The sequence below is a fragment of the Cupressus sempervirens genome, chromosome 2 (assembly GCF_028749045.1).
Source record: "Cupressus sempervirens isolate cs-2001-9-10 chromosome 2, ASM2874904v1, whole genome shotgun sequence".
NCBI classification, from domain to species: domain Eukaryota; kingdom Viridiplantae; phylum Streptophyta; class Pinopsida; order Cupressales; family Cupressaceae; genus Cupressus; species Cupressus sempervirens.
The window spans coordinates 357,561,794-357,584,336 of NC_143119.1; the positions used below are offsets into that span (position 1 = coordinate 357,561,794).

A 22,543-nucleotide genomic window follows, 5' to 3' on the forward strand; every position below is an offset into this window, starting at 1 on the left:
ACTTGATGATGATAGTGGAAGATCTCCACTATTATTGAGACTCACTCAAGCCATTATAAACTTGTGGAGTAGATTCTTTAGACTTTATAGCCAATAGGGAATATTTGTTAAGGGATTTTCATAAGCAGTAGCACCAATAGCCAAAGTGACAAAGAAAGTATTTGTTTCATGGGTGGATGGAATAAAAAGAAGATCTTTCCAAGTATGAGAAGGTAATCAATTTGTTTCAAGTATTTATTATTTTAGATTTCTCACAATTAGTTGCAACAAGAAAAGGAGTCTATTTGTTTATAGCAATGAGGGGGTGCTCCATCGCAAGTAAGGGAAGAATTAGAAAGAATTAAAAAGGAGAATAATCAAGCATATCAATAAGTTTTCTAACATGAGAAAATAGAGTTTGTATATGATTTCCACTGTTATGGTGATTTTTTTTAGGTGATTAGTATATGCTAGTGGATGGACCCAAAGAGTGCATAGGCTTCCATCCAAATAAATTATTTTTGCAGATTTAATTTTCAGAATTGGGTAGAGTATTTATTGTTACATAAAGTTACTAGCTAATTAGCTATACCATTTTAAAATTTGATCCTAAAGTTTTATTTAAAATCCCTCATGTTGAGGTGAAGTTTGAAATGATTAGTATTGTTTACAGTCTAATGCAACTCAAGAACTCAAAAGTATAAGAGGTAGTTATTTTTGATTTGTGCATTGTTGTTGGGAATGATGTCTTGGTCATTATAACAGAACCATTGAGCTGATTGTAAGAATCAGATTTGTGGCACATTACTTAGTTTCATAGTTTATGGTACCAATTGTCAAGTGTTGGTGTATGCGTACAATTGGGACAACAGATTGTGAAAAGAACAATGTTATATGGGGAAAAAAGGGAAGTATAACACACACCAACTAACAACTAATGGAATGGGTAAATTGTTTATGTTTGGGAGATAATTACATCATATTCATTTGGCCACCACTCAGAGAGTTCCCAAGGTGCTAGGACAGATAGTGGCTAAAATTACATTTGATAAGTTGAGGAAGCAGTTTAGTATTGGGAAGAATGTAGCAAAAGGTTTCCCATCCAATAACTCATGTTTCATTGATCTTATTGTTGGACTCATGGCATTGTCACACAACAATCTAAGCTTCTAGTTTTGCATTGTGTTCCTCATGTTTCAAAATGCAGCTTGCTATGACCTCAGTTTGGAATTAGAAATTTAGAGTTATATGTTTGCAATTGCTTGAGGAAAAGCAATTTTGGGACATAGGACTTGTCATGTCCGCTTTCGACAAACATTGGATTTTGGTAAAATTCACTAACCCATTTTAATCTTCCATGGGTTAATTGGACAAGCTTAAGGAAATTAATTATTTTAATATTCATAAATGTCTAAATATTCTATATATCAAAAGGGCATTCAAATATTAAATTTAATATTTAGAATCACTTGATCGGATGTTAGAATTTGTGTCATTTCTAGAAAATTGTTGCTGGATGAATTTTATAAAGTCTCCAACATTACGAGCCTATTGGACGATGAAATAGAGGAAATACAACTTGGCATGACATTTCGGGCTATAGAAAAATATTGTCTCCTTGATCAAAAAATAAGATAGGTATTATGAATACTTCAACAAGAGAGATTCTGGTGCACTCCGACATACATTCTAAATTTTTTTGAAACTTGTATAGAACATCTTTGCATAGATTAACCAAACTGGTGTATAAATCTAAAACCTAGTGTATTTCTATTATTCTATCTTCGCTATGAAATTCTTAGAATGTTCTTATGTCTTTGTTAATGTTATTGCCTATAAATAATGCAAATTCATGAAAATAAATTATTTACTTAAGCTTCAACAAGTTGTAAATAAATAACGAATTTAGTTATTAAACCAGAATCGAGATATTGACATCAAAAATTAGCGTGACTCTTGAACCTTTGGGGTACAAGTGCTAGTATAATTTTTGAAAACCCTTCAGTCTTTCTTTTGATAATGTGAAAGCCCTTCTTAGTGTAATGGCAATATTTGAATATGTCGACTGTACTCTTTACGCCTCTGTAAAGAAAAAAACACTTTCTTATTGTTTTAGTTTCGTGGGCTTCAGGTCTGGCTGCAACGGTTCGCTAAAGTTAAAATACTGCTCGTTTATGCTTTTAATATCTTGTTGTTACTGTTGCTATTTATGGTTTTAGTTTCGTGGGTTTCAAGTCTGGCTGCAACGGTTCTGTGAAGAAAAAACAATGGTTGTTTATGCTTTTTACGGTTTTAATTCTGTGTTGGTTTCGTGGGCTTCAAGACTGCCTAGCCCTACAACGGCTTTGTGTTTCACAGCCTATATAATAAGGTAATGTGGCTCTTGTTTTCTCAAGTTTTCTGTGGGGTTCCATCCGCTGAGGGTTTGAAGGTATATTTCGATTTTTGTTTTGAGTTTTCCATTGTTGAGAGAGTGATTTAATGTCTGAGCTTGTTTTTTTGTCATCCACCGGGGTTTTAATCTTCTTTTGCTTTGAAAGTAATTCAAATTTTATTGTGAGCTCGTTTTTTTCCTTTCATATTTTCTGAACTTTTATTAGTGTTTTCTTTCGGAGAGGGATTTAATGTCTGAGCTTGTTTTGTTTTTTTTTGCATTAAGCGGCATTGAGTTTGTCTGATATGGTTTGATTCACAGTTTACAGTTCTCACCCATTTTGGGCTTCCCCTGTTAATTATTATACAGTCTGAACAGGATGAGAATCAGCGTAGATCGTTTCAATAAAAAGAAGAATTCTACATTGAAGCTCAGCAACTTTGTTTGAAGATGTGTCAGTCTCAGGTATGATCCCATGCAAGTTTGTTTTTAGAACATAAGACTCTTAGCATGTTATTTGATAGATTGCAAAATCATCTTTCCATTCGGTTTTCAAGCCCATACACACACTAGCAATCTAGCACAAGGTTATTTGATAGTTGTCTTGGTTGAGCTAGAGCAATTTAGCACAAATACACAGAGAATAGGCAGCCATAGTTCTATTTCCATGTGGGTTTGCTTAAGGATAAGGGCCTAACTTCTGAGGTAGCTCAAGGCACAATGTAGGAGAGTCACAATGTAAAAAGGAATCATGTCGTATGCAGATTAAGGAGTTGATGCAGGGTGTTGTTTTTATTTTGTTTGACAAAGAAAAATAAGGTGTTGTTTAAATGTTATTGTGACTGTTTTTAGTATAGACTCATAGAGACAGTTTTTCATTGCTTGCCTAGGTTTTAGCCTCATCCGCATGCTGTGAAGGCTTTTATACATGTGTGTGTATGTGTGTGAATTATAGAATTATCAATGTTAAAATATGATTATGTGGTAATTACTCCCCTTTCAAGATTTGCATCATTTGCATCTTAATGTTTCGTTTTCATTACCATCAACCATGGCTACCCCTGTTCTGTAGAGAAGAATTGTGAACATATTTTGTTTGATGTTTGTGAGAAGAATTGCAAACATGATCATTCTTGATCCCATAATTCTTTTATGAAACTTTATGTTCAACTACTTCAAATATGGATTTGGGTTTCAAACCTGTGGTGACTGAATGCTGCTTAATTTTCCATGTCTGCAATGTAATGTGTCCTCATGTCTATTAAACTAGAACTACAATATTAATTTTGATTGCTTGCATAGATTCAAGTCCTGGATTGTAGGATTCATCTTAAGAGTATATTTAAATTCCATGTAAAGCCTTTATGTTCTTGTGCAATGTAGAATGTACATATTACTTTAGAGCAAAGAATACTTATGAAATGCATTTAACTGATGGGGTCAAGTCGAGTTGTTTTAAATTGTCAAGTTCATGTATAATCAAAAGAAAGAAGTTTGTGATTGCATAAGACTCAGTTAGCACATAGATAATATTTCATCGCATATTTCAGACAACAATCAGCATTGTGGCATTTGCAGTCTGTATGGCATTGTTGTAGTTATCTGCTTTGGTATCCCATTGCCAGATACACTTGAAATGAAATAGTTTGTCTGAAATCATCAACTCACTTGTAAATTGTTTCGTCTCTTTATAAGCTCTAACAGTGTGTGATTTTGTATCTTGGCACAGCAAATTTTTACATAGCCATTGAAATGATGTAGATGTCATGTCCCCATTTTTGGTGACAGTTCGATTTAATTAATTTAATTAATCTGGTTGTCCAAAATAATGAATATTTTATAAGGACGACTAATTAATTATTTTAATTAATTAAATAAATGATATTAAGTTAATTACTTATAAAGTTATCAAATAAATAAATATTAAAAGATAACTTTATATTTAATTAATTTAATAAAGTGACTTGGATCATAAAATATTTAATAAAGTCACTTAAGAGATAAGATCGAAAATGTTCTAGAAGTCTCTGGAGAAGATATTATAGCCTGCCTATTCTATGTGTTTTGTCGTGGTTATTTTTCCTTCAAGAACAGAATAGCACAGATTCAAATATTTAGTAAAAGTGCGATTTAATTAGCAAGGGTTACTTTAGAAGGTCTTTCAGTGGTATCACAGCTTGTCAACCAAGTGTTTGACGAAATGTCTAACCCTTGAAGTTTTAGTATTTTGGTGTTTAAGAAGCAATAATCCTGTCGGGGTTATTTCAGTGGTATCACAGCTTGTCAACCAAGTGTTTGACGAAATGTCTAACCCTTGAAGTTTTAGTATTTTGGTGTTTAAGAAGCAATAATCCTGTCGGGGTTATTTCAATGGTATCAGAGCGGTTTTCTTGCCATCCTGTGGGGTGAGAACCAAATTACATGAGTGATCAGCACTCTACTTCAACCAAGATGGGCAGGTACAACACAAAGTCTCCAAGGACACAATCTTGGACCATTAATAGACACAGTATGCAGAGTCAGAAGTGTGGAAAGGAGGACTATTCAGACATTCAGGATGAGCTCAGAAAAATCAGACATAACATGTCTGAACTGTTGGTTAGGCACCACCGTATGATTGACAGGCTGTCCGACCCAGCTAAGGTGAATAAGTCAACTGGTTTTCGATTCAGAAAATCTTCTCACAAAGCACTAACTAATACAGTGGGCGATGTTACTAGGAACCTTAATGAGGAGTTCGAGAAACAAGTGTGCAACCGGTCAGAGGTTTTAGTTCGGTCACAGGAAGAAGTGGTGAAGGATATTACGCTGATGGATAGTAACTATCAACTTGATACTCAAGTTGAGACAGTTGTATACAGGTGTCCCAAGGGCGATGTCTCAGAGACTCAGGGTGGTTTGGTTCCGACAGTCAATGACTACAGTGAAGTGAGTTCAGATGATGATAAGGATGTTGATGGTAAGATACTAGGTAGAGATGAGCAAACACTGAGTATCCATGATTTTGCTGAGAGAGAGTACCAAGCTCAGTTAGATGCTTTGTCACATGAGAATGAAACTGGTAGTACTTCACATGATTGGTCCAGACAGCTGAAGGTGAGCGAAGATAGTGTTGTGACTTCTTTATCTCATCATGACAGGATGCGGGAGATGATAGAAGAGCACATCCGAATGATTCAGTCACAAGGAAGACATAAGGGAGTTCAGGCAAAATCTTCTTGGTTTGACTTACAGGCAATTAGTGAAGGAATGGGAACCATGAAGTCAAGCTATTTACATCTTCTATCAGACCGTGACCATCTTCTTAGCCTTACCAAAGACTATTCAGATGCCTTGAGGAGGAAGGAGGAGAAAGCTTTCAAGCTTTCTCGTGAGCTTGAGGACAATCGAGCAACTTTGGTAAATACTCCATTGGCATTACAGGACTGGGAAAGACATGAGAATGAGCATGGCATGGAGCTAAGATTAGTTTCATCTGGCACGTCTGACACTCAGCTTTCTACATTTGATGGGACAAGGTCAGACAGGTTTGTAGAGCCAGTTGGTCACATTACTCAGGTAAGGAGTTTGCTTGAGTTACCGGCTGTCCCTTGTTCACAGATATGGACTCGAGAATGTTTCAGTAGCATTTGGGATTCAGTTAACTGGAGATCTTTAACACTTAATAGTAGCAATGTTTGTTTGAGTGCTATCATGGATTTGATTAGCAGAATACACGGTGTTGTCCTTCCTTGTGCCAGCAGCTTGTCCGATGTTGGTATTGGTTTTTATACACTGGTATTGGGTTTGGTTTATATATGCAGACGACCGTTCCTGCTAGAAGGTGTTGAAGATTTTTCATATTTGGAAGCATGTACAGATGAGTCCCAGGATCGTTTTGGCCTTGATGACATCCGGGAGAATGAAGTGAACAGTTTTGAAGATTCAGCTTCCTTGACAAATTCTTTGGGTACAGGAGAGTTTAACAGCAGTACTACAGATTTTGACACTCTGGATGAGGATATGAGTTTTGGAGGGGATTCGCGAGATATGGATGATAGTATTCTAGAAATCAGTAACCTGGAGGATACCCCTATAGACAAAGCACCAGAAGAGGCTTGTAGGAGACAGTTCAGCCAGAGCCATCATGTGACTAGCCAGTTAAAAGTTAGTGAGCAAGACATTGTTATCGCTTGTGAGCATTTTGATACTGCTCGTCAGTTGTTGGCCGTCACTGGTTGGGGTACTTCTATGATAGATGAGTCCAGCGGTGGTTATTTTTCTTTGGCAGAGATTCATGCCTTGAGTGAAGCTGTCCGGATTTTGAAGCAGGATTATTTACGATTGGTAGCCGACCGTGATCACTTGGTTGAGTGGGGAAGTACAGCTTATGAGGCACTCTTGGATCGTGAAGAGGAGGTGAGTGAGCTTTCCCAGGAGCTCATAGCGACTACTGAGGCATTAGAGGACACACAGCGAAATCTACAAAAGTCGCAACTTCAGTTAAAAGAGGTGACCGTGGAGTTGGAGCATTTGCGGTCAAAACCAACCCCAGACCCAGTTCATTTGACTATTAAGGTGGATGATGGTAAGTACACTTCCGCAGTTGCTACTAAGGAGCATATTGTTGAGGCTGACACACATATTCAGGATTTGGTAGTAGCTGGTTCTAATGAGTTCGGGATACTGGTAGAGTCAAGTTTCCCAATTGATTCTTCTCAGATAGTTGATAGTGTGGTACAGTTGAGTATGCCACCCTTACAGGAGGATCAGTTGTGGTGTAAAGGGAAGTATGTTAATGTTTCCTCATATAATTTTTACTGCACTGAACCGTTCATGGAGTATTTGCTGGATAGTGCATGTGTTCATTTGGACTCACATAAGGTGACAGAAGGTGTTCTCATCCAAGATACTAGTGTTATTTGTAGATTGGTTGAGAATATTATAGGGGTCCTTTCTACTATGCTACCTCACAGGGATCTCGAGGAGGGGTTAGTTGAGCAGAGTGCACAGGGACCTATCCAACTTACAGTTACTCAGAGTCAGAAATTGGAGCCATATGTTGATCACTAGTTCAGTGATGATGAGCTAGCAGCAGAATTTGGAGGATCTTACCGGCATTATACGGTAGGGTACGCTCATCATTTTTCTTTTGATACAGAGATAGAAGATTTTATTTCACGCAAATGTAGATTGGCTCCAGTTTCTTACCATCCATTAGGGAATAAATTGGCACCATCTTTTGAAAATAAAATTGGTAGTAGCAAGTTACTCAGCCTGCAGCATCGACACACCCGGAGCAGTTTTTCAGAGATTGGATTTGATGGCAATGATTCAAGTACCTATGGCTGTTGTCATATCTACAATGCAGTTGGGTGCAGGTGTCTTTTTGACAGGGGCTTGAGTTTTGATAGAGTTGATGTTTCAGTTGGCTTGAGTTCCGCAAAATGGTTTCTTCTACCGACATCTACAGTTGGTTTTCAGATGATTTCATCAGAATTGTCAGTTGTTTGGATGTTGAGTACAGTTTTTCAGCTACTGGTATTGATGATTTCTCCACGAGAGTATGATGAGGATTGGGATGATATACAGATTTACATTTGGGATCCAGGCATACTGATTGGTTTATGGTTCAGCCATTGCTTGGGGACAAGCAATTTCGGGAAGGGCGGACTGTCATGTCCCCATTTTTGGTGACAGTTTGATTTAATTAATTTAATTAATCTGGTTGTCCAAAATAATGAATATTTTATAAGGACGACTAATTAATTATTTTAATTAAATAAATAAATGATATTAAGTTAATTACTTATAAAGTTATCAAATAAATAAATATTAAAAGATAACTTTATATTTAATTAATTTAATAAAGTGACTTGGATCATAAAATATTTAATAAAGTCACTTAAGAGATAAGATCGAAAATGTTCTAGAAGTCTCTGGAGAAGATATTATAGCCTGCCTATTCTATGTGTTTTGTCGTGGTTATTTTTCCTTCAAGAACAGAATAGCACAGATTCAAATATTTAGTAAAAGTGCGATTTAATTAGCAAGGGTTACTTTAGAAGGTCTTTCAGTGGTATCACAGCTTGTCAACCAAGTGTTTGACGAAATGTCTAACCCTTGAAGTTTTAGTATTTTGGTGTTTAAGAAGCAATAATCCTGTCGGGGTTATTTCAGTAGACCTTATGAAGATCATCATTAATTTTTTTTTAAATTTAATGCTACCTTCTATGTAGGATTTTCTGCAGATCTTTATGTGACTGCATCCCCTACTCTTTGAATGAGAAAATGATATTTTGACATTTATATGGAAGCTCTATCACAATATAAGCTCATCACACTCACTGGAATTTGGCTTCTTTTCTTAAAAAACCCTTGTCCTAATCTGCTCTGTAGTTGATGAAAAACTCTCCAAAAACGGTTTCTGTATATGAATGTTATTATTCTTGGGTATAATCTAGAGAGCTATTATATTAATTATCTAATAACTCAATGTGTGTTCTCAACTGCCCACTGAAACAGTAGAGAGCATATTAAAGTGACTTTCATGAGAATCTTAGATCTGATGACTTTTCCCCCCTTCACATTTTAACTGGTTTTTAAAGCTTGAAACCTCACCTATTTGCAAAATGGTTTGGTTTTTGTTCTATCTGGGTCTTGAAGCTTAAATTCTCATCTGTTTGAGACACTGTTTGGTTTCCGTTCTATATGGGTTTCAACATTGTCAAGCTTAAGTATATAATGTCAAACAGCCAGCCATTGAAATCTATAAGTAGTATTTTTTATTTTCTTCTTGATGTAAACTTACATGTTTTCTCCTGCTTTGTTCATCCTGGTGTAAGTTTTACCCATCTTTGTTTGTAGCATTGTTTTTGTTTCTATTATTTACTATTTTTGTTTAGTAGCGGTTCCTTCTCTATTTACTATTCAACGTACCAGAGGCAATTGGCATTTCAGCTAGTGTATCATATATAAATCTTTGCCAATTCTGTGCATAGTGTAGAGTATGTCAATTGTTGTTGCAGTTATATGCTTTTATATTGTATACAAGCTTACCTTTTAGTTTTTGATTTTAAGGTTGTTTGTTTGGAAAGATGTTTTCAGTTTAGCTGTTGGTATTTGAATCCCAGTCGTCGCTGTGCATATGTGAAGAATGTGTTTCAACAAAGTTTGTATATATTATGTTATTTCACCTTCACTTGTATTAAAATAAAAATAAATTTCACACACATTGAGTTTATTATTACTTTTTATCGCCCTATAATTATTCACCTAATAATTCTCTTTTTAGACGTTCTCTTTTCAGACGCTCTACGAGTTAGGACGTCTGCAATTAAATTCCTTTCTATATCGCATGAGATATTGTGGAAAGAGAATGTTTTTTTGATTTAGGGATGCTTCTCGCATCATCAAGAGTGTATTTGAATTTACAAGTTCTGTTGATTAATAGAAATGAAAAGTCAGTGTGTAAAATGTAATTTTAATTTTGTTAATTTTGAACTCTGTGCGGGTTGGGGTTGATGTGCTTATATATTTGAACTTTTAATTACTTGTAGTTTATGTTGCAATTTTTTTGTGAAGTGTGTTTCAACTTTTGAGGTGTTAGTTATGTTAAGCATTTTTAATCTCTTTATTTGTTGTATGTTTAAAGGTTTATTTGATATTGTTTTGTGTGATGTTTGTTTGAGCTGTTCATTTTGTATCAGATTAGAAGACTCAATTTTCATCATGTGAAGAGTATAAGAGAACTTTGGTTTACATTTTGTGTATAATGTACGCATTTTTATTTATTAATATGTGTATGTGCATATTTAAATTTTGACATTATGTTGTGTGTGAACTAATTTTGTCATGTGTGCTTTAACTTTGTCATCTTGGAATGATTTCATTTGTGGAAGTTTGTATTTTTCTATGTTTTATAATATTTAGTCCTTTGTATTTTGACATGTTTGAAGTATATGTATTAAACTTTGCAGGGTTGAAGTTTTATTTTGATGTGCCTGTGTTTGAACTTTTAATCCACTTGTGGTTTATGTTTCAATTCTATTGTGAAGTGTGCATATTTAAATTTTGACATCATGTTGTGTGTGAACTAATTTTAGTATATATTGCCATGTGTGCTTTAACTTTGTATTGTGTTTTTGATTAAGGAAAACAAGTTTCGAAGGGTGCCTAAAACCCTTTACACATCAAAATATTTTCAATGGAGCCCAAACAAAAGATACAACGGACCAGAGGTGAAAAAGGGCACCAACCAAAATAATGTGACCAGGGTGGCCTCATAGATAACACACTACACTTCTGCCACCAAATTACAACTCAATTAAACCATTTAGGACCCTTTAGTCCCAAAAGAGTGAGATCTAAGAAGTCAATCGGAGGACTGTTGGGAACATTTGTATTTTTTCTTTAGTGTTTGTCCAACCATCCTCCACCAAAGCTGCCTTCTCCCAAACCAAAGCATCAACATCATACCCAACTGGAGAAACAGGCAAAACCATACCAAAAAAATTGCCCACAGGATCTCGACACTCAGAGGGAGGGGCAACCATGGCATCCACATCCAACAATGGACCAGAAGCCTAGTCAGATGGGGAAGAGCTACAGGCACCCGTAGCAACCACAGTCACGGGGGAAACCATAGGAGTAGAGTCTTTAAGGACAAAGTAATGTTGAACCAAAGCCCCAGACCATCGAGGTGGTCTTTTCTTTGATTTCCTCAACTCCGCAGGACAACACGTTGCAACATGTCCAATTCCAGAGCAAACCCTAATGTCATATGAATTAAGCCTTTAGGAAGAAACCAAGAAATAAAATAAAGAAAAAGTTGCAAGCCAAATTGCATAAAAATCCTCCATTCAAAACAAAATATGCCTTCAACAGAAAAACCCCTAGTAGAAAATCCAATATCCAAGTGTTTGGTCTTATTTTTAAATGAAACATTAATAAATTAGAAAGGGCAGAAGATTCTAATCTAAGGTTTAAATTCAAATAAGTAACCATTCCATCATCTAGTGAATATGCCTAAAACATCCCTCATGCTCAACAAAACTATTTTCTTGAAAAATTCATGGACATGAGAAGATAAAGCAAAAGACAGACTGAAAGAAGACCTTAGAATCAATATACACAAATCAAGACTCATTTTGATGAGAAGATAAAATCTTAAAAATACAATACAATGAGGGAGATATTATGTGTTTATGAGAGGTTGTGGTGGCATGCTAGGCTAGAGTTTGGGCCCTAGCCTCCTTTGGTTGTTATTGTTTTGTACGTGGGTGTAAGAAGTGTGGGCCATTTTATGGGTGTTTACAAGATTAGTTTGGAGGGCCATAGGGATTACGTTTAAGTGTTTTCTTCCATTCTAAGACGGGGGTCTTGTTCTGTGCAAGTGGACTTTAAGGTTGGGGCTCTATTTTTTGGAGGGAGATTGGTCAAAAAGTTTTCATATTATTGCAGCTTTTTAAGGATTTTGAATTTTTTGTCTTGTGATTTTTGGAAGGGACCTTCCAATTTCTTCTTCAAGAATGCATGCAAAGATACTTGACTCCTTTTATGTGGGGGAAGTTCACAACTGAACAAAGTGAATAGTTGCTTTCACAATTCCATGATCTCGGTGTTAGTAATTCGTGTATAATCAGTAATGGAGAATCTTGATATTGGCTCAAGCATGCTCTGATCTACAAATTCCTTGGTATCTATGTAGATCTCCGTTGGCTTTAGAAGTTTATATTCGACGTACATGGAAGGTTGAGGGGGATTTGGAGCTTATGCTTACAATGAACAATTGTTACATGGTTGTGTTCACCATAATGTTGTTAGTAAATAGATTTGTCTTTTGCAAAAACAATCTTAAAATGACCCTTGAATGCTCAAACCAAGAAGGAAAATATCTGCGACTAACTATTGGGTCACTTTTCTATTGAAATACATAAGTGCTCTTTGAATTTTCTTGGGTACAACTCTCAATGTGAGATTTTCAATGAATCCACTAAGCTACAAATAGGAATGCTTTTATTCAAAATCACAAAAGGCACACGTACACCTACTTGCAAACATGGAATACATGTAAAAGATAACAAACAACTAAAAATGACTGAGGAATGGCACAAGTCCATTCATTCAGACCTTACATTACAAAAAAAATATGTAGGAAGAAATAAATCATTCTCTCCAAATATATGAATAATCAAGGCTCACAAGCCAAATGATAAACATGTATGTAATTTCATAAAACAAAATTACATTCACATAAGATTGGATCAATTTACAGATTGATCTGAATCAAAAAATAAGTGTCCAAAGTCAAAGATTCGTTACACAAATATCTTCTTTCTTTGAACATAGAAAAAGATAGGTTGAATCTAATTGCCCCTACATCCACAAATTACAACTTAAAAAATAAAATGTTTCTCTTCTCCATGCCATTACACTTACAAATAAAAAGAAAACCCTTGTCTGTAGCACAAAGTCTACAACCAAAAGGCAGAGTTTGGAACTCCTTACCTATCAAGCTTTTTACAATATTTAATTTTTGACTACTTGTTGAGTTGTCATTTTGCACAATGCTTAACGACAGGAATCCTTTTGAACTCCTCTCTTGAAAAGTTGATCTAGGATCAACTCCAAGGTTTTGAGTGATCTTGCGACCTACTGGAATCAACTGAGTTGAAGATAAATGTGTTTGTTCACAAGGAGGTCTTTGCTAGTTCCAACCAATTTTAGATAAGATGTTAAATCTGCTTGCCATCTCAAAAGAGTAACCATACAAAAAGAAATATATTTTTCTATTTTTCTATTTTTAATTAATGTAATTTTAACTATGCAACTATATGAATGCCTAAATTAACCAAGTGTTTGTAAAAGCAAATAACAAAGATAGGGTAACAAGAAGTTTAAGCAAATGACTTGAAAAGTAAATCCCTAATAGACATAAGCCACAGAAACAAGTCTGTGAGTTAAGCCTTTGAAAAGATCGGTAGGTAACTAATAAAAATAGGAGCAGTGCTTCCTTAATTCCATAGATACAATCGTTGATGGGAATTCAGCAACCGTAAGATGGTTCACTTCTCATCAAACTGTAAGGCCACATAAAGTGCACTCATGTGAGACAAAAAGCTATGTAAGAACAATAAGTGATATCTTCTCCAATTAAGTACATCGATAGAATTTGTAAACATGTGGCAAACAACAGAGTTAAAAGATCGCACAATCAAATCAACACAACAAAACTATTGGCTCCATTACACTCCATGAACATACATTCACAAAATTTAACACACTTCGACAAGAATAACTACACTCAGAATGAGAGCACCAAAAGCGTATATTATTGCATCAAAATAACATATATATTTAATTCCTCATTTACAGGAAATCTTCTCCTCAATTTGTGTTGAGAGTGAGAGATCTTTTCATGCAAATATATGCTTCTAAACTAATAAAACAAATCTATTTATGTACATACTCTCTAAATGGTGCTAAGTAGGACTCTACCCTAGTTTATATCATTTAATGGGTGCATGAGCCTTTACATGTCTTAAAACAAAGAAAGCATGACAAAATAAGAAGAAGAAAGTCATCAAATGATGTAGGAGTCTCTGGAGATGCCAAAAATAGAAGCTCAACCTTCTTTAGATGTTTGCAAGAGTTGAACTATTGTCAGAATACATTTTCAATGCATGGAAAGCTTTAAATTTGGAACTAGTAGTTAACTGTCGGCACACCTCTAACTTCTTCAAAAAGTTCTACTGCACCTTTGTAGAGGTGCACCTTTGGAGTGGCACACCTTGTGCACATTTGGAGAGGTGCACCTTTGTGACGAGGCTCAAAAAATGCAAATTTTTTACAAGTGTCAAAATTGAAAATCTAGCTTTTGAGTTTTGTTCTCCTTCATACCAGAGCTATGTCTGGATGCTTGCTCTTGAATTTGTCTGTTATCTCTGTCACTTGGGTTGCATCAAGAAAATCCAAAGCATCATACTTATCTTTTACTATTTGTTGATAGCTGCCCACTTCTATATGAGTCTTCACAAAGTCTTCGAGCTTTAGATCCAATTCTAGCAATACCTCCTTCGTCTTAAATGCTTGTCTAATGTCTTCATTAGTCAAAGCTTCTTCAAGTATCTTTTGAAACTATTTATTCGAGGACTATTTACACTGATAGGAGTTTATCTCTTGACTCATCTTCAAAAATGTCAAGGCACGTATCACTATAATACTTCTCTGCTTCCAAAATTTTCTCGTGGGTTTGATCCGTGAGCTTATGAATATTTGCGTGTAATGTCTCCATTACTTTATTACCATCTGTAATCTTCTCAATCCAAACATCTACCTTATCTAACTCATCCCCCATATATACATCCATTAGCATACGATACCTTTGACCTTTTATTGAGTGCAAGCCTTGAAGGTTATTTATCTAGGTATGTACCTTGTCCATCAATCCAAATTTTTGGTTCAAAATAACAACCAATTTCTCCGCATTATTCTGCATATGGTGCAATAACTTAAGGTTCCCTTGTATTATATGCATACCCTTTTCCTCAAAATTTTCTCGCCATAACTGACAAGCCTTAAAAAATGGATCCACCTGTATAATTGCCCTTTCTTTATCTCTCTTTTCTAAAGTTGTCTCAAGGGTGGTCTCGAGATTATCAGGGTCCAAAGGACCAACCACTTCATGCAAATAGCCTCTTAGAAGCTCATTCTATTTTTGGAGCCTCAACAATTCAGACTCATCTTTTTCCAAGTGGTTAAACACTTCTTTTATTCCTGTGGTGACCATCAATTTAGCTATGTCCACCATTGGCTTTCCTAGCAAGACCTCTTTAATATGATAATCTTTTGTGGTAAGATCTTTAGTATCTGCATGTAGAGGAGGGATGGCAATGTGAGCGAACAAGTCCTAATTTTGATTCCTCATAGTAAAAGCCAATGGTTGTGCATCACTCATAGGCAGCTCAGGTTTCTTCAGGGCTTCAACTAATTCTTTAGTTCCCTCCTCCTCACTATAATACAGTTGCCTTTTATTCCTAACCATCATCTCTTTATTCAACCATCTTGGAGTAGTTTCCATCAGAGACTTAGATGAAGAGGGTGTTTGTTTTGCTAGACCATTTCCCTTAACGCTCCTCTCTGGAGTCCTTTCTTTCTGTGAAGGATCTACATCAAGCATTTGTGTGTCTGTTGAGTCCATAGTCCTTGCCTCTATATCTTGGGAAGTTTGCTAAGATTCTTTATATATTTGTCCCTCTTCTAATACTTCATCGATAGGTCTCTATTTTAGCTCTTCTTCCTGCATTGGTTGCACTTGTTCTTCATTGACCAAAGGGAGAGGAGTGGTTGAACCTTTATCCAAGAAAGGTAAATCTTGACTTGGTGACGGTGGGATACCTTGAAGCACTTGTGGTTGAGGTGGTGATCGACTCCAATCCCCTTCCAAGCGCTAATTTGTTGGTGTATCCTTATCTTAACGCTAACAAGTTCATTGCCCACAGCTATGAAGTCAAAATCCAACATATTAAATTCATCACTTCCTTGATTCTCATGCTCTTTAATCCATTGTTGTAGCTCATCTTCCAAAGTAGTAACTTGAATAGGTTGTGTAGGAACGGATGAAGGTGTTATAGTGGAGCTCCTTCTCCGCTCTTCCTCCATGGCCCTAGAAAGACGAGTCCTTTGACTCAAGGGAAGTTCATCCTCTTCATCTTCTTCATCCTCTTTGGGGATGGTTTTTGGAATTGAGGGAATAGGAATAACCCTTCTTATCACCTTTTGTCTCCTAGTTCTTCTTATTGGAGTCTTTTTCTTCTTAGCTTTCTTAACTACCGATGGAGAAGCCTCTTGACTAGGTAGAGACACTACTTGTGCTTCTTCTTCTTGGTCAACTGGAAAGACTTCTTGTGTTCTTTCTTCTGATCCTTGCCCTTGTTCCAACAGTGACACTTGTAGATTGTCCTAGACTTGAGTAGCTTCTACATTTTCTGGCTCTTGATTCTCAGGGGCTTGAGTTGCCTCCTGGGCTTAAGTCCCTGAAGCTTTGGGCTTAGCTTGTTGAGGAGAATCCCTCTTCCTCTTATTAATTTGTATGTATGCCTTGAAGTATCCAACTTCCCTATCATGCCGATACACCATTTCTAGCCTAATTGGAGATTGGGTTGTGAATGTTGGTATTGTAACTTTCACCCCTTTTCCCTTTACTAGACGGGTTGTGGCTTATAAGACAATTGGTTTAGGAACTGGATCCAACTTGAAAGGCTTCTTGATCTAATCTTTAGTTAATTGGATAATATGTCTTGCCTTGTAGTTGATATCTGTGTTCTCCTCCTTGTTAATCTTTGCATTCACAATCGGTCAATCAAATATCTTATCTTGATTGTACAAAGGATCCAAGACTTCTTTTGTGTCTTGTTGAATCAATTTCAATGGGACATTAACCTTCAAGACCTTTTCTACTAGATAAAGAGTCATCCTACAATAATCCCTAAGGATATCGTAGCCATCTACCATATTCATCCAGTGATCCTCTATGGCATCCTCATGCTCAAATTATTTTCCCACCAAATATTGGACTCTATCAATGTTGTCAAAACACTGACATGGGGAGTTATAATCCTCTAAGGGACACTGATCCCATTCTGAATCAAAATTCATTATGTCCTCCTTTTTGCTTAACCCAAAAAGGACCTATGGTGATGGGCCATACCTAGGTCTTCTTATGTTGTTTCCTCACTCTTTTATATGCAAATGTGAGTTGCCTTGCTATCTCCAGCAAAATGAGTCTATCAGACGGATACCTTGGGAGATTCTTAGGATTTACCATTGTGCCTGCTACCCTTAGGTAAGTGAATGTTTTAAATTGAATGTAGTAGGCGCCTATTTCTGCAATTCTTTTTGTTGCCTCTACTGACATCTTTTTTGCATAATCACCTTCAATGAATCTGATTATTGCAAAAATGAAAGCTTCATTCACAATCCGATACTCTTTGCTTTGATCTAACATTTTCTTCTTCACTAGTTGGGGGTATACCACATACGACCAAGCATTAGCATCTTGCATGCTTCCCCTCTTAAACAACCTTGGGTAATTAGTAGTCCTTGCCACTAATAGATATACCAAGTATGAGGTCATATAGAATCTTGGATCAGTTTTAACAGCCATCAGCTATTCACCCAAATTCTCACTAAGCATTGTAGCCAAGTCAATTGGCATCTTTGTCATTCTGATAGTTTCGATGAAGTGTACCATCCGTATGTTTAAGTGTCCTACTACTGGTAATCTCATGATCCTGCTTAGGAGCACTATAGAATGTCTGATATCATCCTTCATGTAACCTCTTATCATGTCTACTTTTCCAACTTTTCTTCTCAGGTGTCCTATCAATCAAATATGATGATTGAATAATTTCTATAGCTTCTTGTTCATGCTCTCTATACCACCTTTTTGCTTGATGATAAGTCAACCTAATAAACTAATTTTCTCTTGGAAGATGGAATACTTTCTCAATGTTCTGAGGTCTTAGATTGAGAAAGATCTCTCTTATTATGCTTTTGACCACCCTCTCTTCTGAAACATAATTCTTGGCCAAAGTCATGATCAACTTGGATGATTGTACTGAAACAGGGTGTGAAGCTGCATTTACTAATTCTGATTAGATGAGTGTAGAAACTATTGGAGACCTCTCGTTTGGTTTGTTGTAGAGATCTAGGAATGCATTCTAATAAATATGACTCATTTCTGTATCTCGGGTCTCTAAATGCGCATCTTGAAAATGAGATTTGGATTACACCCTAGAAGTTGAAAACCATTGGCTTAGGAGCAATCTTTGTTGTGAGTGAGGATGAAGAAGAAGTCATTATATACACACAAAAAAAAGCACATTAGCCTAGAAGGTGGAAAAAATAATCATAAACAAACCCTAATTAGAGAAAAATCAGACCTAGAACCCTAAAACTCACAAAGACACCTAAAAACCTCATTTTTAGCTCTTGTTACACAAGTTTTTGGCAGACCTTGTGTACCTTGAAGGTGTGCTAGGTGCACCCTTCATACTTAACAAGCTTTTTAACTAAAAAGGGTGTGCAAATGTGCACCTACGTGCTCACCCATTTGCTTTCAATAGGACTTTAGCATTTAAAACCAAAAATAGTGCACAGTTGTGCACCTTGGAAAGGTGCACAACTACACGTCATTCTCATTATGTCTTAGCTTTAGGTTTTGTAAGGTGGGCATATGCGCACCTTAGATAAATGTTAGTTATTTAGGTTCCTTTTGCTTGGTAAAATAAAATTTCGCACCTTGTGCACCTTGGATAGGTGTGCAAGGTGTGCATCTTTATACTTAGGTTTGTTTTTGTGTGTTAGTGTAGGAACTAAAGAAAGTAGTGCACCTCAAATGGTGTGGAGGTGCGTCGTCAAGTCGATGAGAGAAGAAAAATGCATAAGGGGGAAGGGGGATCCTATGCATTTATAGGCCTAGGATAGAGTGCAACTCTTGGAGGTGCACACCTATGCATGTTAGCAGGTGCACATTTCTGCACATTTCCAAGAAAGTGTGCTCTACACTAGCACGACTAGCGCACTAGCACACATTGAAGGGTGCTCTAGGTGTGCTAGTGCGCCCCTCTATATGCAAAATTCACACCTTCACCCAAAATGCACAATTTCTAACACATGGGTTTTTTAGATAGAAGGCCAAGCCACAGTTAGATACCAAATAAAGCCCTAAAAAGACTCAGACCCCAGACTAAGGGATTTGGAAAAGCAAAAATTTAATACTTAATCTTGGAAATGGAAATTCACCCTCCCATTTGATACTTCCCTTCAAACATAATATTTTGTATCCACACTTGCTGACATGTGGCATCTAAAATCATATTGGAGAATCACTTCTTTTTGGCATTAATTAAGCTCATTACAACATTATTCTAAGGCCAATGATGAATTTTGGTGATGATTCATCACAACTTCCTTTCAATAGCCAAAAACTCATATCATTTGTTGGATCCTACATATGGTGACACGTAGGTCGTCACATTTTGTCAAACATTTTGGAGGTTGTCTTTCCTGCCTTGAATATGCACCCATTGAATGGTGTATGTTTGGCTCTAATCAATACCATGACCTGTGTTGATGCATATGTCTTTTAGATATTGCCAATTGCAAGAGTATTTGATAAGAAATGAAACTCAACATGTCATTGTTGATAAGAATGGCCACTCTTGTGCCCTCATAAGCACCGAAACTTAGCCCACTTTCATTCTTTCTCAGTAACTATATAAAAGTTTATAGGATTGGGTTCTTGTAATTGAGTTGACATTAGATCATACAATTCCCATACACTTGTGGATACACCTTCATAACCATTGTGGCCACTGATTAAGATAAAGTCCCTTGGAACTCTTTTTTGAACTTCTCAACTTAAACCATTAGGTTTCTTGTAGCTTTGAAACTCAAGTTTACACTTCTAGACTTGACAATTGAACAGGTGAACTTGCACTTTGAAGCTTACATTTTGAACTTAGGCTTGTATTTTGAGGTTGAACCTTGAATCTTAGGGAGAGGTCCCATGGGAGCTGCTTGGGCTCTATTTTTGTGGAGGGGGTAGCTCCATGATATAAAAAATTTGGGGGGCTAAAGGTTTATTTGGAGTCTTTTCCTACAAAATAGGAGCTTTAACTTTCTAGTCCCCTTAATTTGAGCAGGTGAAAATGAGGTGGAGATGGAATTAGCTCCACCAACTTAGGAATTTTTCGCCACATGTTAAGAATCTATTTATTATTAGAAAAATTAAATTATCATAGTAATAAAACAATGACATCATAAATTTAAATTCTTAAATTGATTTTCATGGGACCACTAGCTTCCTTAAACTTAGCAACTTAATTTTTAAAGATGAGACAAACTAAAGAAATTCATGGGACCAATCAACTTTAAATAGTCCTAAAAACTCTTAACAATTACTTGCTCTATTTTTAATGAAGCCCCCTCTCCATGGGACCCCAACCTCAGTATTTTGATCTAAACCAAGTCCTTTCTGAATTTTAAAATCACTAAACCACTTGCAACATTGAACTTGTCGAACCATATGAATTGTTTTGAACTAATTGAACCATTTTGAACTTGGCTCAATAAGGTTCAAAACCCAAATATAGTTGGGACATAAAACTCAAGTAAGGATTAAGATGGGGTAGGTTCACATTTTGAATATTTTTTTAATTGGGATCGATGTAGGGACATTGACGCCCCCAAAGCCCTACCTCTATAGTATTTTGCAATCAACAAGATTAGGCCCTCATGAAGATCAAGTATATTATCTTTTTTATGCTGATCCCTAAGCCCCTGCAAGAGAGAATATTTTAGATAAAATGAAAATGAAATCATTTCCTTGTAACTAGAATGGTTCAAGAAAACAAAGTGGTAATTATGAACTCTTTTAGACCTTCCATCTAAAATAAAATACTCTCACACACAAGAAAGAACATCCTACCATATCTCCTTAATCTAGTCTAAGTCCATAAAAGCTCCCACATTAATTGATTTCTTCAACTCTTCTGGGGTTCTAGGAAACTTCTTAAGAGTTGCATTAGAAATACTCATTTACTTTTTTAAGTTCAATCCCTATGTTTGGAAGACTAGTTATCTTAGCAAGAAAGTCATCAGTTAAAGTTACAGTAACCCCATACATACTAACATCCTCACCAAACCAATTTAAAAAAAACTCTCATGTAACATGCGGCTTAGAACCATCAATTTTTTCCAAATAACAAGTAACCTTACCTTTTTTAAGTTGTTCCCACACAAGCTCATTCTCCTTGTAGGAATTGCAATCTGAAGGCTCATGCTTTCTCGGCTGACCTCCCAATTTTCAGGCTAGGAAAACATAGACCTTTCACAAAGAAGAAATGGAACTCGCAAAAAGGATGAAAAATGAAAATCTCTTAAGACCCAAGCAATCCTTCACCAACATCTAGAATACGTTCTTCATTAAAATGGTAATAATGATAAGGTACTTCCTCAAATTTTGATAAATCATTTCATTATTACTAGTGCACCAATAGTTCATATAAAAATAATTAATAAATCCTCCCCACATTAGAATTAGGCACATCAAACTTTAATAACTCCTTAAGCTCTGTATGGGCAGTTAATTTCTCCTGAACTATGTCATTTGTCTCCTACTGCTGACAACAATATTAACAATCCAGTCAGCTACCTCATTAGTTTATCAATAGCTATAGGAAATATGGACTTTATCAAAATTATTTAGGAGACCCTTGATTTCCATGATAGTTGCTTGAATAGTCCATGAAATATAATTTTTATTATTTAAAGAATTGATTATGTTAAGAGAGTCTCCTTCTAGCTAAAGATTTTGCTATCCAAATTCCTCTCCCATTCTAACCACATAAAGTGTAGCAATAGCCTCCACAATATGACTTGAAAAAATGCTGATGGTGACTAGAATAGAATTAACTAATCTCCCATAGTAACCCTCAAAATAACTCCAAAACTAGCCCTTCGTAGATTCCTTTTTGCAGATTCATCAAAATTTCCTTTTAACCATCCATTCGAAGGGGATAACAAAAGCACACTATCTCTTTGGAATTTGGTTATATAGAGATATTCATAGTAGGGTTCATGATACTGAAATCCCCTTTTCCTCCATTGTGGGATATGAAATTCTTCTTAATGGCCCTAATGATTTTTTGACCCACCACCCAAGCTAGGGTTTCTTTATCCCTAAAGATATGATCGCTCCTTTCTTTCTAGATACCCCAACACAAATGAGGAAGAGAGAAGTTCCAAATAACATTGACTTTGATACCTTTCATAGGACATTTTAATCTCATAAAGTAATTAGTCAAGTTATTAGCATGTACATAGATCACATTTCAATAACTGAAAAGAATCTTCCATACCTCTTGACTAAAACTACAATGGATGAACAAATGGTCAACATTTTTTGCAAATTTCTTGCAAAAGATACATCTATTAACCACATGAAAACCTCTTTTATTCAAATTATCAACTGTCAAGATTTTATTCTCAAGAGCAATCCCAAAGAAAATCTCAATCCTATGAACAAGACCTCTCATCCAAGCCTTCACCCAAGGAGGAGGAGTGTCTTTAGTCTTAGCTTTAAAGACCATAGCCACTTTGTATTTCTCAGTACAATGGATGCCCCAAATAAGAGAACCTTTAGAG

The 22,543-nt window shown here is 36.0% G+C and overlaps 1 long non-coding RNA gene across 5 annotated transcripts in view; it reads left to right on the forward strand.

Moving 5' to 3' along the window:
• Positions 1–2,026: 2,026 nt before the first annotated feature.
• LOC149572613 (uncharacterized) overlaps positions 2,027–22,543 on the forward strand; it is a 43,598-nt gene continuing 23,081 nt past the window's right edge. Inside the window, exons 1-3 of one of the 5 annotated variants that reach the window (XR_016359239.1) lie at positions 2,027–2,350; positions 2,723–2,818; positions 2,971–3,231. This is a non-coding gene — a long non-coding RNA (uncharacterized LOC149572613). Of the gene's footprint in view, positions 2,411–2,456; positions 2,819–2,970; positions 3,232–22,543 lie in introns of those variants that run through there. The other 4 variants (XR_016359233.1, XR_016359236.1, XR_016359235.1 and 1 more) reach the window with 4 other exon arrangements.